Here is a 16,354-nt window from a genome sequence, read left to right on the forward strand (position 1 = left end):
TTCATATAGCTACAAAGTTAAAGAAATAGAAAAAATTTTCTTTGTAATGAGAACTCTTAGGATTTACTCTCTTTTAACAACTTTCATATGTAACATATACTTATGGCATCTGGTCCCATCACTTCATGGGAAATAGATGGGGAAACAGTGGAAACAGTGGCAGACTTTATTTTTGGGGGCTCCAAAATCACTGCAGATGGTGACTGCAGCCATGAAATTAAAAGACGCTTACTCCTTGGAAGAAAAGTTATGACCAACCTAGATAGCATATTCAAAAGCAGAGATATTACTTTGCCAACAAAGGTCCGTCTAGTCAAGGCTATGGTTTTTCCTGTGGTCATGTATGGATGTGAGAGTTGGACTGTGAAGAAGGCTGAGCACCAAAGAATTGATGCTTTTGAACTGTGGTGTTGGAGAAGACTCTTGAGAGTCCCTTGGACTGCAAGGAGATCCAACCAATCCATTCTGAAGGAGATCAGCCCTGGGATTTCTTTGGAAGGAATGATGCTGAAGCTGAAACTCCAGTACTTTGGCCACCTCATGTGAAGAGTTGACTCATTGGAAAAGACTCTGAAGCTGGGAGGGATTGGGGACAGGAGTAGAAGGGGATGACAGAGGATGAGATGGCTGGATGGCATCACGGACTCGATGGACATGAGTCTGAGTGAACTTCGGGAGATGGTGATGGACAGGGAGGCCTGGCATGCTGTGATTCATGGGGTTCCAAAGAGTCGAACACGAATGAGTGACTGAACTGAACTGAACTGAATGTTAATTATGCTCTAAATCCTTCAAGCTAGGCTTCAACAGGACATGAACCAAAAACTTATAGATGTACAAGCTGGATTTTAAAAAGGCAGAGGAACCAAAGATCAAACTGCCAACATCTGATGGATCATAGAGAAAGCAAGAGAATTCCAGAAAAACATCTACTTCTGCTTCATTGACTATGCTAAGATGTTTGACTGTGTGAATCACAACAAACTGGAAAATTCTTAAAGAGATGGGAATACCAGACCTGCTTCCTGAGAAACCTGTAAGCAGGTCAAGAAGCAACAGTCAGAACTAGACATGGAACAATGGACTGGTTCCAAATTGGGAAAGGAGTATGTCAAGGCTGTAATTGTCACCCTGCTTATTTAACTTAAATGCAGAGTACATCTTGTGAAATGTCAGGCTGGATGAAGCATAAGCTAGAATCAAGATTGCCAGAAATATCAATAACCTCAGATATGCAAATGACACCATCCTTATAGCAGAAAGTGAAGAGGAGCTAAAGAGCCTCTTGATGAAGGTGAAAGAAGAGAATGAAGAAGCTGGCTTAAAATTCAGCATTAAAAAAAACAAAGATCATGGCATCTTGTCCCATCACTTCATGGCAAATAGATGGGGAAACAATGGAAACAGTGAGAAACTTTATTTTCTTGGGCTCCAAAATCACTGTAAATGGTGTCTGCAGCCATGAAATTAAAGGATGCTTGCCCCTTGGAAGAAAAGCTATGACCAACCTAGACAGGATATTAAAAAACAGAGACATCACTTTGTTGAGAAAGGTCCAGTCAGTCAAAACTATTGTTTTTCCAGTTGTCATGTAGGGATGTGAGAGTTGAACCATAAAGAAAGCTGAGTGCTGAAGAATTGATGCTTTTGAACTATGGTGTTGGAGAAGACTCTTGAGAGTCCCTTGAACTGCAAGGAGATCAAACCATTCAATCCTAAAGGAAATCAACCCTGAATGTTCATTGGAAGGACTGATGCTGAAGCTGAAGCTCTAATCCTTTGGCCACCTGATGCAAAGAACTGACTCATTGGAAAAGACCTTGAAGCTGGGAAAGATTGAACGCAGGAGAAGAAGGAGACAACAGAGGATGAGATAATTGGATGGCATCACCAGTTCAATGGACATGAGTTTGCACAAACTCCAGGAGGTGGTAAAGGACACGGAAGCCTGGCATGATGCAGTCCATGGGGTCACAAAGAGTCTGACACAACTAAGTGACTGAACAACAACAGTGGTCATTATATTTATCAGGCTGTACATAATATCACCACTACTTATGTTACAACTGGAAGTTTGACTTCTTTGACCACCTTCATCCAGTCCTCTCCTGTTCCCTCCATGTCCCTGGTCTGTGGCCTTTGCAAGTGCTTCTCAGCATCCCCATTCCACCCTTAGATGAGACAAGATGGTAGAGGGGCTAGAGCTGTACACTTCCCTTCTTCCACATGGAAATCTGTAGTAAGGGCTGGAGTTGAGTATCTGCCTTTGCTCAGGTTACTTAGGGTTCTGATAAAACCCTAAGAGCAGTTTGAAAGTGAAAATGAAGTCAGTCAGTCATGTCTGAGTCTTTGCGACCCCATGAACTGTAGCCTACCAGGCTCCTCCGTCCATGGGATTTTCCAGACAAGAATACTGGAGTGGGCTGCCATTTCCTTCCCCAAAGCAGTTTAGGCTCTGGTAAAGCAGTTTCTCGTGAGAATAGGCTTTGTTAAGAACAACAGAAGATTCTACGTGTTTCAAAATGGTTACTTTTCTCTTCCCCTTGCCAGAAGCATTAGATATTTCCCCTCGATAGCCAATGTGAGAACCTCATGGGCTCCTGGATGTAAAACACAAAAGTGTGGTGACTGCATCCAAAGAAAATGGGTCCCCTGGAGCTTTTAACTCTCAGATTGGTCCACACTGAGCCTCCAGACATTTTTCGGTTACTGTTTAGGTTTTTTACCTCCAGTACTGGTTCCAGAGATTTGTGCTCCAGAAGCTGTATCTTGTTTTTGTTTTAATGTTAGAAGTAAAACAAAATAAAATGAATGTGCTCTTCTTGTTTGCACTTCTTCATAAATGCCCCTCTCCTTGTGCAGAGTCATCCCATTGCCTCTGAAGATTCAGAACTGTTACAAAGCAGCAAAATGCGACTACCAAAGCAGACATCTGAAGCTAATTTCGAATTCAATAGCTTGGAAAGCTAAAACTTTTGATATGCATAAATTCAGGTTCTTGAGAGAGAGAAAGAGACAGAAAAGATCATGAAAATAAAAAGACAAAATTCTTGAAGGAGAAGGATAAAGTTTGCCCATAAAGATTAAATCATACATTTATCGAAAGTAGAATGGATAACCAAATTGTGCTATTTTACAAAAAGAACCATTACAGAGTTGGAAAAGTAACAACAACAAAAAAAAAGATTGTTACTTTGCCCTTATGGATGAGTCTTGAAAACATAATTTTGAGTGGAAGGAGCAGATCACAAAGAATGTTACAGTGTGATTCCAGACATAAGCAGTTCAAAAGTAGCACAGTGTATTTATAGGGATACATGTATATACGTATATGAATCACATACATATATATGATTCAAAAAATAATAACAAGCGAATGATTAAGGAAACTTCAGGATGATATTTCACTAACTCGAGCACAGGGTACAGACTCCTAGAGTTTGCCCTGTGACTGGGAGTTGACGTGGAGATCAAGCACCTCCTGGGAGCCCAGGACACCCAGGCAGGAAGCATCTCTAATCCTTACAGACATTCAGAGCCTCAGAAGCTCCACAAAAATTTGTTGTTGAAGAGTGGGGTGTAAGAGAGCCGTGATTACTTTCAAGTGCCACTGATAAGAGAGGAAGATGACAGTATCCTGGATCCCCTTGAGTAGGAGGGTATTTATAGTATTTATAGCTGAAGGCTCATTCTGAAGAGCTGGGACCAGGACTGGGGTTTATAGTGTGAATTTTTCTTCTCTGATTTTTAAATATACATAGACAAACCACAGAGTTAGATAACATGTTTTAAAATTCCATGCCTCATAAAGTCATAGGACATAGAATATATAGAGAACACTCAAAATTCAATAATAAGAAAGAAAGGAATAGGGAAAAGACAGTGCACCCCAGAAGATATGCAGATGACAAATAAGCACATGAAAGATACTCAGCATCATTAGTTATTAAGGAAATGCAAATTAAAACTGAATGAGATCCCACCCCCAGTTTTTAGAATGGCTAAAACAACAATGACAACAAAAACAAGAATGCAGTAGAAAGTGTTGGTGATACTGTGGAGCAACGGAAACTCTCATCGGTTGCTGGTGAGAATGCAAAATGGTGCAGCCACTCTGAAAAATCACTTGGCAGTTTCTTCAAAGTTAAGCATACTCTTATCAAATACAAAACCTGTACACAAATGTTTATTCCTTATTTGCTGCCCAAACTGGAAACAATGAAAATATCTTAACTGATAAATGGATGAATAAACTGCAGTCCATCCGTCCAGTGAACACAGAAATAAAAGGAACAAACATGATAACGTGAGTGAGCCTTATGCTAAGTGAGAAAAGCCAGGCTCAAAAGACTACATATTTTATGATTCCATTTGTATGAAATTCTGGACAAAGCAAAGTTACAGAGACAGAAAACAAGTCAGTCTTTGTCTGTGGGGTTGGGGGAAAGAACTGACTACAATAGTGTATGAAGGAAATCTTCAGAGTGAGGGGACAGTGCCATGTTTTCATTGTGGTAACGGCCACATGACTATTCATTTGCCACAAAGCTCAGAGCTGTTCACTAAACATATGAGTTATTCTTTGTGTAAATTATAATTTAATAGAAAACATTATAATATCTCCAGTTTAAAAATCACATATCTCTGCATAGTTATAATCAGAATGAATATTGTACACAAAGACTTGCCTTTTGCAGTCACAGTTTCATCCCGCATAGTCCTTAGTGGCTCTTGCAACATTTAAAAGTACCCAGTTCCAAGGAAGATATTCATTTCCCGATACCATTTCCCAATTCATTTCCCGATTCATTCATTTCCCAATTCATTTCCCACACCACATGGCTCTCTGTATCATTTGCATGCTGGAAACTAAAATTAGAACTGCTTATTCACTTTTCCCTAAAAGATCAGCAGGACTAATTGTATTATTTATTACATGCTATTTTCCTATTTTCCCGTGTCACCACACTCTGACATCCAGATTAGCCCAAATCAGCCAGACTCTCCGGCCTGGGATTCAAGTAGGAACTGCGTCCAGCTGCTAGTTATAGTGACCAGACCACAACGGTTAAACAATTAATGCTTTATTTTCCCACAGTGTCTGTCATCAGGGACCCAGGCTATTTTAATATTTGAACAGATGCTTTTGAGAATATTTGGAATTATTTTCTTAGAATAGAAACTCAGAAATGGTTTAAAATATTCATATTTTGCTGGACTCTTGATTCATCGATGTACTGCTTTCCCAGTTGGACTCATAATGTCACTGGCAATGTGTCAGAGTCCTCGTTTTACTGCAGAAACTTCTGAGAAATATTTCACTCTGGTAATGGAAACTCAGGTTGACCAGATGACTGCCTGTGGCTGGTATTTGCATTCCAGCCTCCTGATTTCTGGTCCTATGTTTTTTTGCTCAGAAAATCTATGAAAATTACTCGATTACCTGGATCCTTTCCCCCTCCCACCCCCCCCCCCCCCCCGCCTCTCTTTCTTCTTTCTATACTTCCCTAGCTGTTCACTGAGGTCCATGGTGTGCCAATCACTGGATGTAGTCTGTCATTGTCTTGACTCTGGGGAGCATTGGATAATCTTCTTGGACTGTTTTCTTCCCTTACCTCCTACTGCATGGCAGCTCTGCCTGGCAAGCAACAGGTGAGAAAAGGGTGGGGACGGAGATGTGCAGAGTCTTGCTGGGGATGGAGGCATTCTCCCCCTCTGCCTTCCTGATTCTTCAGAGTAGCAACGGGCTCAGCTGAGTATGACCCCAGATGAGAGTAAACTGTAAGTTGTTGAGTGGCACTTTCAGCAGATCTGTAAAGGGAGCTGACGACTTGCTGGGTTTGCCTGCTCTTTATTTCCTGTACACATTGGGGCATGTCTAAGGGTTGGTCCTTATACCTCTTCTTGTCTCTAATACATTTAATTCCCAGATAGTCTTGTCCAATCACAGGACTTTAAAGGTCATCTACAAATTGGCCACTTCATTTTCTCTCTAGAGCTTCAGCTTTGTAGACACAGCAGCCACTTCAGCACCTTCCTGTGGGTGACTAAGAAGCAGCAAAGCCAAGAAGTCCAGAGCAGATCTCTTCATTTCACACTTGAAATGAACCCTCCCCCTCAGCTTCCTTTTCAGTAAATGGCACCATCATTATTCACCAAAATGCTGGGGCCCAAATCTAGGAGTCATGCTGAACTCTGCCCCTCTTGTACCCCACATTCACACCGAAGCAAATGCTGGAGACTCCGTACCTTGCCTCTGATCACGTGCTGCCACCCCTGCAACTTCCTTGTCTGGTCCCCACTACCACACACAGACCGCCAGCTCTCACCTAGACACCAGGGCAGCTTCCAAACTCTTCTCCATCTTTCAGTGTTTGTCTTCCTTGTCTGGTCCCCACTACCACACACAGACTGCCAGCTCTCACCTAGACACCAGGGCAGCTTCCAAACTCTTCTCCATCTTTCTGTGCTTGTATTTGACAATCAAATATCCTAATGGTATCTAGAAGAATTTTTTACTAACTTAAGAATATGTCATATTCTTGCTTGAAACCTTCCAAAATTCCTCATGAGATTCAGTTCAGTTCAGTTCAGTCCAGTCACTCAGGTGTATCCAACTCTTTGTGACCCCATGCACCACAGCATGCCAGGCCTCCCTGTCCATCACCAACTCCCGGAGTTCACTCAAACTCATGTCCATCGAGTTGGTGATGCCATCCAACTATCTTTTCCTCTGTTGTTCCCTTCTCCTCCTGCCTTCAATCTTTCCCGGCATCAGGGTCTTTTCCAATGAGTCAGTTCTTCCCATGAGGTGGCCAAAGTATTGGAGTTTCAGCTTCGGCATCAGTCCCTCCAATGAATATTCAGGACTGATTTCCTTTAGGATGGAAAGGGAGTCCAAGGGACTCTCAAGAGTCTTCTCCAACACCACAGCTCAAAAGCATCAATTCTTCCATGCTCAGCTTTCTTTATAGTCCAACTCTAACAACCATACATGACTACTTGAATAACAATAGCCTTGACTAGATGGAGCTTTGTTGGCAAAGTAATGTCTCTGCTTTTGAATATGCTATCTAGGTTGGTCATAACTTTTCTTCCAAGGAGCAAGCATCTTTTAATTTCATGGCTCCAGTCACCATCTGCAGTGATTTTGGAGCCCCCCAAAATAAAGTCTGCCACTGTTTCTACTGTTCTCCAACTATTTGCCATGAAGTGATGGGACCAGGTGCCATGATCTTAGTTTTCTGAATGTTGAGCTTTAAGCCAACTTTTTCACTCTCCTCTTTCACTTTCATCAACAGGCTTTTTAGTTCTTCACTTTCTGCCATAAAGGTGGTGTTATCTGCACATCTGAGGTTTTTGATATTTCTCCCAGCAATCTTTATTCCAGCTTGTGCTTCCTCCAGCCTAGGGTTTCTCATGATGTACTCTGCATAGAAGTTCAATAAGCAGGGTGACAACACGTGACCTTGATGTACTCCTTTTCCTATTTGGAACCAGTCTGTTGTTCCATGTCCAGTTCTAACTGTTGCTTCCTGACCTGCATACAGGTTTCTCAAGAGGCAGGTCAGGTGGTCTGGTATTCCCATCTCTTTCAGAATTTTCCACAGTTTATTGTGATCCACACAGTCAAAGTGTTTGGCATAGTCAACAAAGCAGAAATAGATGTTTTTTTTGAACTCTCTTGCTTTTTTGATGATCCAGCAGATGTTGACAAATTTATCTCTGGTTCCTCTGCTTTTTCTAAATCCAGCTTGAAGATCTGGAAGTTCATGGTTGATATATTGTTGAAGCCTGGCTTGGAGAGTTTTGAGCATTACTTTGCTAATATGTGAGATGGGTGCAATTGTGTGGTAGTTTGAGCATTCGTTGGCATTGCCTTTCTTTGGGATTGGAATGAGAACTGACCTTTCCCAGTCCCGTGGCCACTGCTGAGTTTTCCAAATTTGCTGGCATACTGAATGCAACATGAGATTCATAATGAACCAAACTCCTCTCTGCTATCTCATCCCTGTCTGTCAGGCAGGTTCTTCAGAGTCAAGAGCTGCATCTTACTCCTCTTTTTATGCAAAGCATAGTGCCTGGCACATCACAAGCACTTAGTAATATCTGTAGAAATGTTGATTGAATTTGATGCCCCCAAATAGCTAGAAGAAACATTTCGTGCTATCTGTACTAGAAATAAAAAATGGTATATGCCCACCACTGCCCCAGCCCTGCAAAGAGAATAGGGCAGCAAATGACAACATTGTCAGGTCTTGGAGAAAAGTCTTCTAGGAAATTCTTTCTGACCACAACCTGTGCTTTCCTACCCAGCAAGCTGTGCTTTCCTACCCAGCAACCTGTACTTTCCCACTGCATCCTGAAAACTTCATGGCAACGCTTGGGTTGTTTTTTCATTTTCTACGTTTTGTGAATTTTCTTTCAAGTTTGTTTGCCTATTTGGGGACACACTGTTGCAGGATATGAATAATTGAACACAACAAATTTGGATGATAAGTTATGAATTACAGATGCTGAATTATTTTGGAACTGTTGCTCTGTGTGTTGTAGCAAGGCAGTGGAATATTAAAAATGTGTATTTTAAATGATGTGTTGCTTCTGGAAAAGAAAAAAGAAAAACCACAATAGCCCACAGCCTGAAGGGAGAGTGCCATTTGCTTGGAGCCTTCTGGCAGGTGTCTCTCTGGAGTAAGGCTGCTGATGCCCCAGGAGGTGGTGCCCACTGGGCTCCAGTGGCTTTGAGCTTGGGGGGACTGTGAAAAGTCATTTCTGCATAGTGGAGCCCTGATTGCACCGCATCGTGATTGCTGGGTGGGGGAAGGACTGGAAACTGGAGGATGGGGGGTGGTGGGGCATTGTCAAGAGGAATTTGCAGATTGTGCAGCCATCCTGGGAACTTGGGAGGTGGGGCAGAGCCCAGCAAACAATATTCCTCTTGCCATCCTGCTGTGGAGCTGAGGAGGCAGCCAGGCCCAGCTCTGCATGATGTAATGTTGGATTTCTTCCTATTTTGAATAGACAGGAAGGAGTCAGAGCCTAATTAGGGGCACAGCAAAGGCTCACAGTCAGTGGTGTGGGTGCTGCTTCTGCACAGGTGCAGAGACTGCAGCCTTGGGTCCCGACCAGGGCTGCAGAGGCCCCGCCTGCATGACCTGCGGGGCTAGGACAGCCGCCACGGCAGGAAGGGGCGGCAACTTGTGCTACCCGCTACCCTTGGAGCCAGAGAAGCTCTGGGAGATTTTACAGCTTCCCGTCCCCATCTCCTCTGTTTACCAATTTTGATTTTCCAAGGGAGGGTAGAGTTTGTTATTGACTCATTGGGGACAAGAATAACAATTCCCTTCAGAAGACACAGCAGGTTGGCAGGCTTGGACTCTGGGTAGGGAACCAAATTTGTTTCAAAGAACTTTGAGTTATCACTGGGTCCTCAGATTCGAGTGGCTGATATGGCCCAGTGCTGCCCAGGCAAGGCCCTGTCGTAGGCCTCTGTGACCACTGTTTGGTTGGGTATTTGATGTGAGTTATTTAAAGCCCCCTTCAAATATGTGCTATGGTAATAGAAACGTCTCCTTCCTTTTTTCTTCTGATAGAGACTGGCATGTTTCTGAAATGTGAGCTAGTTGTTTAGGCCTGAGCCCTCATGCTTGGGTGGTCGTTGTAGGGACAGAGGGAAGAGGAGTGAAGGCCGCTGTGCAGGCGCCTGTCAGGGGAGGTTCTGACCGGGTCCCACACCAGCGGGTGGCAGGGTGGGAGGCAGCTGTGTTCTGACACAAAGCAGGGTGGCATCCTGTGCTATCACTGAGGTTGCAACAGGGAGTTTCTAAATGCTGGGGAAAGTGTATCAACACTTTATAAGAAGGGGGTGGTCCTGCGGGGGAAGAAAAGGGACCTCTGTCCTTGTCTTTGAAGAAAGAGACCAAGATTGGGAAATAGATTAAGTGTTCATTAGAAGCAAAATATGTGTGGAAGAACACATGGGCAAACAGAGTGAGTTGTGCCCAGGAGGAATGGCAGCCTTCTGGGTTGTCTCTGGCTGGTCATCTTGCTTGTGCCCATATCTGGTCTGACTCAGGGTCCTTCCTGGTGGGGGTGCATATCTCTCAGCCAAGGTGGATTTCATCACTAAGGTGTCTGACAGGCAGGCAGGACGCATTATGGGCTGGTGCCCCCTCCCTCTTTGGGGCCCTTCCCAGACTGAGGATCTTCTCTGTGCATGAGTGGGCTGGGAAACCCCCTTGACCACAAGAATGATGAAGTTTTGTCTTCCACTCAATCTTGAAGAGACTGGTTGTAGCTGCCCAGCCTGGAGCCCATCTGTTTCTTACCTCAGAGGGTCTTATTGTTTTCCAAGATCCTTAAGAAAGGAGCACCAGTAGGAAACCCAAGAGGAGGAGGGCAGAGCCCTGGGAAAGGAGAGCTGGCTGTGGTCCCTGGGGAGGCTGACTGGGCCAGGAGATAAAGTCTTCCTTCCTGGGTAGGAAGAACCCAGGGACCTGCAGACTGGGTTGGTGTGGTTGAGGGCACAGAACACCTAGGCTTGTCCTTGGCTTGCACAGTACAGTGGTGCTGGCATAATCAGAAAGGTGCAGGGTAAAGCCGGGTGCCCAGCTACACAGATGTCAGAACAATCGCTTGGAGCCTTCAGGGGTGGCCAAGCAGGAAAGGCAGGGACTCTTATGGAATGTACACACTGAGATGTAGCGGCAGGGGCTCAAATTGGAACTGGATGAGTCTCTGTGGCAAAGAAGTGTGTCCTTAGGGCTTTTTAATGAGGTTCCCACAGAAGCAAGCATTCCGACTCATACTAGAGGGATGACTCACACTACAGCCCGGTGCTCTTCTTACCCAGAAGGGAAGATGGCATCTCCTGGCCCAGTCAGCCTTCCCGGGGACCCAGCCAGCTCTCCTTTCCCAGGGCTCCGCCTTCCTGCTCTTGGGTTTCCTACCAGTGCTCATGAGAACCCTGCGTGTTCTCGGGTCCCCCTCCCAGGTGGAACAAGACCTCCGGCCTCTCCTGCACCAATGGCACTCATAACACTACTCACGTCCCACTGCAGGTGATCAAGCACATTAAAAAGAAACGCCAGTTTAGCAGGAAGTGAAAAAGGCCAGAGTCCAAAGTCAGGTCTGGATTCAGATTTGGGCGTCACTACCAGTGTGGTGTGTGACTCCTGGTAGCTATTTAACCCCTCTGAACCACAATTTCTCATGAGTAGAATGCAGGTGAAGATCTATCTCCCAAGGTTTAAAAAGATTATGGTAAAACACACATAACATAAAACTTACCATCTTAAACATTTTAAAGTGTGCAGTTCAGAGGCATTAAGTACATTCACACTGTTGTACAGCCATCACCACTATCCATCTCCAGAATCTTTTTCATCTGGTAAAACTGATCATCCATACCCGTTAAATGCTGACTCCCCATGCTTCCTCCCGCAGCCCTGGCAGCCACCAGTCCACTTTCTGCCTCAGTGAATGTGACTGCTTTAGGGACCTCAGGTAAGTGGAATCACATGGAATGTGTTCTTTTGTGCCTGGCTGACTTCTCTTAGCATAGTGTCCTCAGGGTTCATCTACATTGCAGCACAGGTCAGAATTTCCTTCTTTTTCAAGATTGAATGATTTTCTGTCATATGGATACCCCACATTTTGTCTATTCATTCATCTTTCTATGAACACTAGGTTGCTCCTCCTCTAGGCTATAATGCAAGTATGAACTTGGATTTACAAATACCTGTTAGAGTCCCCAATTTCAATTCTTTTGGATAAATATCAGAGATGGAATTTCTGGAACCTATGGTAATTCTACTTTTAATTTTTTGTGGACCTGCCATACTATTTTCCATAGTGGTTGCACCACTTTACATTTCGACCAATAGGATATAAGGTTTCTTCAACACCTCACCAACACTTACTTCTGGCAGCCATTTGGATGGATGAGTATGGTTTTGATATGAACTTCCTTAATAATTGTTCATGTTGAGAATGGGTATGCTGCTTGTCTATTTGTATATCTTCTTTGGAGAAATGTCTATCCAAGTCTATTCAAATGTCTAATTCAAGTCTTTTGCCCATTTTCTAATCAGGTTATTTGTCTTGTTGTTGAATTGTAGGGGTTCTTTATATATTCTGGGATTAACCCCTTATCAGACATGTGATTTGCAAGTACTTTCTCCTATTCCAGATGTTGCCTTTTTACTCTGCTGATTGCGTCCTTTGATGTGCAAAAGCTTTTCATTTTCATGTAGCCCAGTTTACTAATTTTACTTTTGTTTCTGTGATTCTGGTGTCATAACGAAGAAGTCAATGTCAAATCTCTCAAGGTATTTTTGAAGAAAGAAGAAAGTCCTTATAAACTATGAAATAGTATAAAAACGTTAGAAGTTATGTAAGTACTTGAACATCAGACATGCAGCCAAGCCCTATAGGGATGTTTCAGAAATTAACAAAAAATTGTTAGTCAAAATAGTAGATTAAAAACACACATATAATTTCTTTCTCACTTCTAAAGAGATAATGTGTTGTGTGCTTAGTCACTCACTCATGTCTGACTCGTTGTGACCCACCAGGCTCCTCTGTCCATGGGATTCTCCAAGTGAGAATACTGGAGTGGGTTGCCATGCCCTCCTCCAGGGGATCTTTCCAACCCAGGGATTAAACCAGGTCTCCCACATTGCAGGCAGATTCTTTACCATCTGAGCCACCAGGGAAGTCCAAAGATATAATTAAGGGATTAACAAAAAAAGTCTTGTTGAGGCATAATTTAAATACAATCAAATGCACCTGTTTTATAAAGTTAGATGAGTTTTCATTAATATGTATATTGCTGTAACCACCACTGCCATCAAAACATTGAATATTTATATCATTCAGAAAGCTGCCTTATGCCTTTTGACAGGCAGCCCACTAATAACTCTGTTCCCAGGGAACCACTAATCTGCCTCTGTCACTATAGGTTAGTGTTGCCTTTTTGAGAATTTCCTATCAAAGGAATCATACAGTGTGAAGTCTTTTGGGCCTGGTTTCTTCCACTCAGCATGTTTTGAGATTTATACAAGTTGTTGAAAGCACCAGTAGTTTTTGTCTTTTATTGCTGTGTGATATATTACAGTTTGGATTGACAACAACTTGTTCATCCCTTCACCTGTTGTTGAAATTCTTGCTCTTATGACTAAGATATTTAAGTACAAGAATTTGTGAGGATTTGTTTTCATTCTCAAGTGGGCAGAAATGCTGGGCCATATGGTAAGTATACGTTAATGTTTAAAGGAACAGCAGTTTCCCCAAATTTACCGTAGCAGCGTTATTCAGGGATTCTAATCCTTCTGGATTATCAATAACCCTTGGCAAGGCCAGTCCCTTCAATTTCAGTGGGAGTGTAGTGACATCTTATTGTGGTTTTAACTATCAATGATGTTGAATATTTTTCATATGCTTATTTGCCATCTCTGTATCTTCTTTTGTGAAATGTCTGTTTGACCTTCGCCATCTTGCAAAGGGTTGTTTGATCATCTTATTACTCAGTTATAAAGATATATATATATATAAATCATATAATTATTTTTCAAATATATGTGTTATAAATACTTTCCCAAGTCTATGAAATGTAACAAATACTTTCTCCAAGCCTATTGTTTACAGCTTTATTGAGGTATAACTGATATGCACCAAGCTCCACATATTTAAAATTATAATTAAAAGAGTTTTAACATGTATGTATGTATGTGTATGTATATATATATATATATATATATATATATATATATATGTAACCACACACTCTCATAAAGCCATCACCACCATCAAATGGATATGTCCATCACCATTCGAAGTCCAGAGTTTTTTAGGACACTTTTTAATGCCTCCTTCCTATTCTCTTTTGTATTGATCCAAATTTTAACATAGTATAGCTTTTTTCCTACCTGTAGGACTTTTACGTTTCTTGTTGTGCAGGTCTATTGGCAAAGAATTCTTGCAGATTTTGTTTAATTACTTCACCTATAAATTTTAAAAGTTTGTTTTCTGTTTGAAAGTTTGAATTCTGTTTGGCATGGTTTTTCTTTTAGTACTCTACACATGTTATTTTATTTTCTTCTGATAAGCAAAATTTCTACCAAGTCTGAAATAATTCATCTTTACTCCTCAATATGTGATATATCATTTTCTCGGAATGTTTTTAGTGTTTTCCATTTATCACCAGCTTCAGCCATTTGATTATGATGTGATTTGGTGTGGTTTTCTTTGTCATTATCTTGCTTGGGCCTTCTTTCCCTTTTGGACCTATGGGTTTATAACTTTCATTAGACTTGGAAGAACTGCATGTTTTCCTAAATGGGCCCCCAACTGCTTGCATGTTACACTGATTTCCCACTGATGCTTTGTTCCTTGTGTTCAGTTCTTCCTCTCCCTGTATTTCATTGGGTGGTCTTCTATTTTTATGACTTCAAGTTCACTCATCATTTTTTTCTGCAGTGTCTAATCTGCCATGAATTTAATTAGTGTTCTTTTTAAAATTTTAGACACTCTATTTTACCTTTAAAAGTTCAATCTATTTTTATTACATCTTCAAATTCTCTCTTTATTCTGTTTCTTTAAAAAACCCTTATATGTATTTGTAACATGTAAATAAGTGATTAAAATCTTTGTTATTTCCATCCCATCATTTCTGTTGACTGTTTCTACTGGCTGATTTTTCTCCTGGTTTTAGGTCATGCACTCCTGCTTTTTTATATATCCAGTAATTTGTTACTGGATGCAGTACCTTGTGAATGTTATGCTCTGGACTCAGATCTGCCCCATAGGTAAGGTACTTGATCCTTCTGAGTCTTGTTTTTAGGTCTTATTTTTGAGTCAGCTTGCTGCTGCTACTGCTGCTAAGTCACTTCAGTCGTGTCCAACTCTGTGAGACCCCATAGACAGCAGCCCACTAGGCTCCCCCATCCCAGGGATTCTCCAGGCAAGAACACTGGAGTGGGCTGCCATTTCCTTCTCCAATGCATGAAAGTGAAAATGAAAGTGAAGTTGCTCAGTCGTGCCCGACTCTTAGCGACCCCATGGACTGCAGCCCACCAGGCTCCTCTGTCCATGGGATTTTCCAGGCAAGAATCCTGGAGTGGGGTGCCATTGCCTTCTCCTTGAGTCAGCCTAGGGTATGTTTTATTCCAAGTCTAGTTTAGTTTCCCTTGTAAAGCATTTCATTTTAAGAGCCCCATGTATTCTTTCAGGTTTCCCCACTTGTGGGAACTCAATGATTTTCTGCCTGTGTGATTCCATTATGAATTCTGGGAATTGCTCAATCGACAGCTTCCCAGAATTTTTGTTTCTTCCCAAGTTGGTTTTGCACAGCTTAATGGAGTTAAGCCAGCCCCATTTGTGTGCAGATTGGTGTTCTTACAGGCACTGCAGGGGGATTCCCATGCAGACTCCAAGTCTCTTTCTCTGTGTAACTTCCAAGCTGCCTGGTACTCTGTCCCTCCTTGTGGCCTCCTTAAACTCTGACTCTTCAATTCTGAGAGCCTGCTGAGCTCTGCTGGATTTCCCTCCGTGCTGTAGTGTGCAAATGGCCTCCAGGCTGAAAGCTGGGACAATCACAAGGCTCACTTTGAGTTCCACGTCTCGGGGTATCAGTCTGGCACTGCTGTTGCCAATGTCTAAAAAAGAGTTCTTTCGTATATTTTGTCCAATTTCCTAGTTATTTCTGGACAGAGGGTAAGACACATAGCAGTTAATTTTTTATGGTTTGTGTATTGGTTTCCTACTACTGCTGTAACAAATTACTAATACCACAAAGTTAGTGATTTAAACACATAAAAACACAGAAGTATTATCCTAACATTTCTGTAGGTTAGAAGTTCAAGGGTCTCATTGGACAAAAATCAAGATGTTAACGAGTTTGGATTTCTTCCAGGAAGCTCTGGTGAGAACTCATTTTCTTGCTTTTTCTAGAGGCCACCTGTATTCCCTCTGGGCCCCATTCTCTTCCTCAAAGCCCAAGATGGCAGGTTGAATCCTCCTCACATCACATCACTCTGACCTCCTCTTCTGTCACCATCTCCCTCTTCTATTTTGTAGGGCTTTTTTGATTACTGGTGCCCTGGATAATCCAGGAAAATTTTCCTATTTTAAGGTCAGATGATTTGCAAGTCTCATGCCCTCTGCAACACAATTCCCCTTTGCTATATAAACTACATATTCATAGGTTGTGGGGGATTAGGATATGGACATTTGGGGATCATTCTTTTGATAACCACAATTAGAAATTAGAAGTTTGAAATTATAAAATAAGCATAATTCCCCAGAAGGAGGGAGAATACTGTAATTAAAGTAATGGCAACAAAATTTGGAAGCT

Source organism: Budorcas taxicolor, chromosome 5 (assembly GCF_023091745.1).
Source record: "Budorcas taxicolor isolate Tak-1 chromosome 5, Takin1.1, whole genome shotgun sequence".
In the NCBI taxonomy this organism is placed as follows: domain Eukaryota; kingdom Metazoa; phylum Chordata; class Mammalia; order Artiodactyla; family Bovidae; genus Budorcas; species Budorcas taxicolor.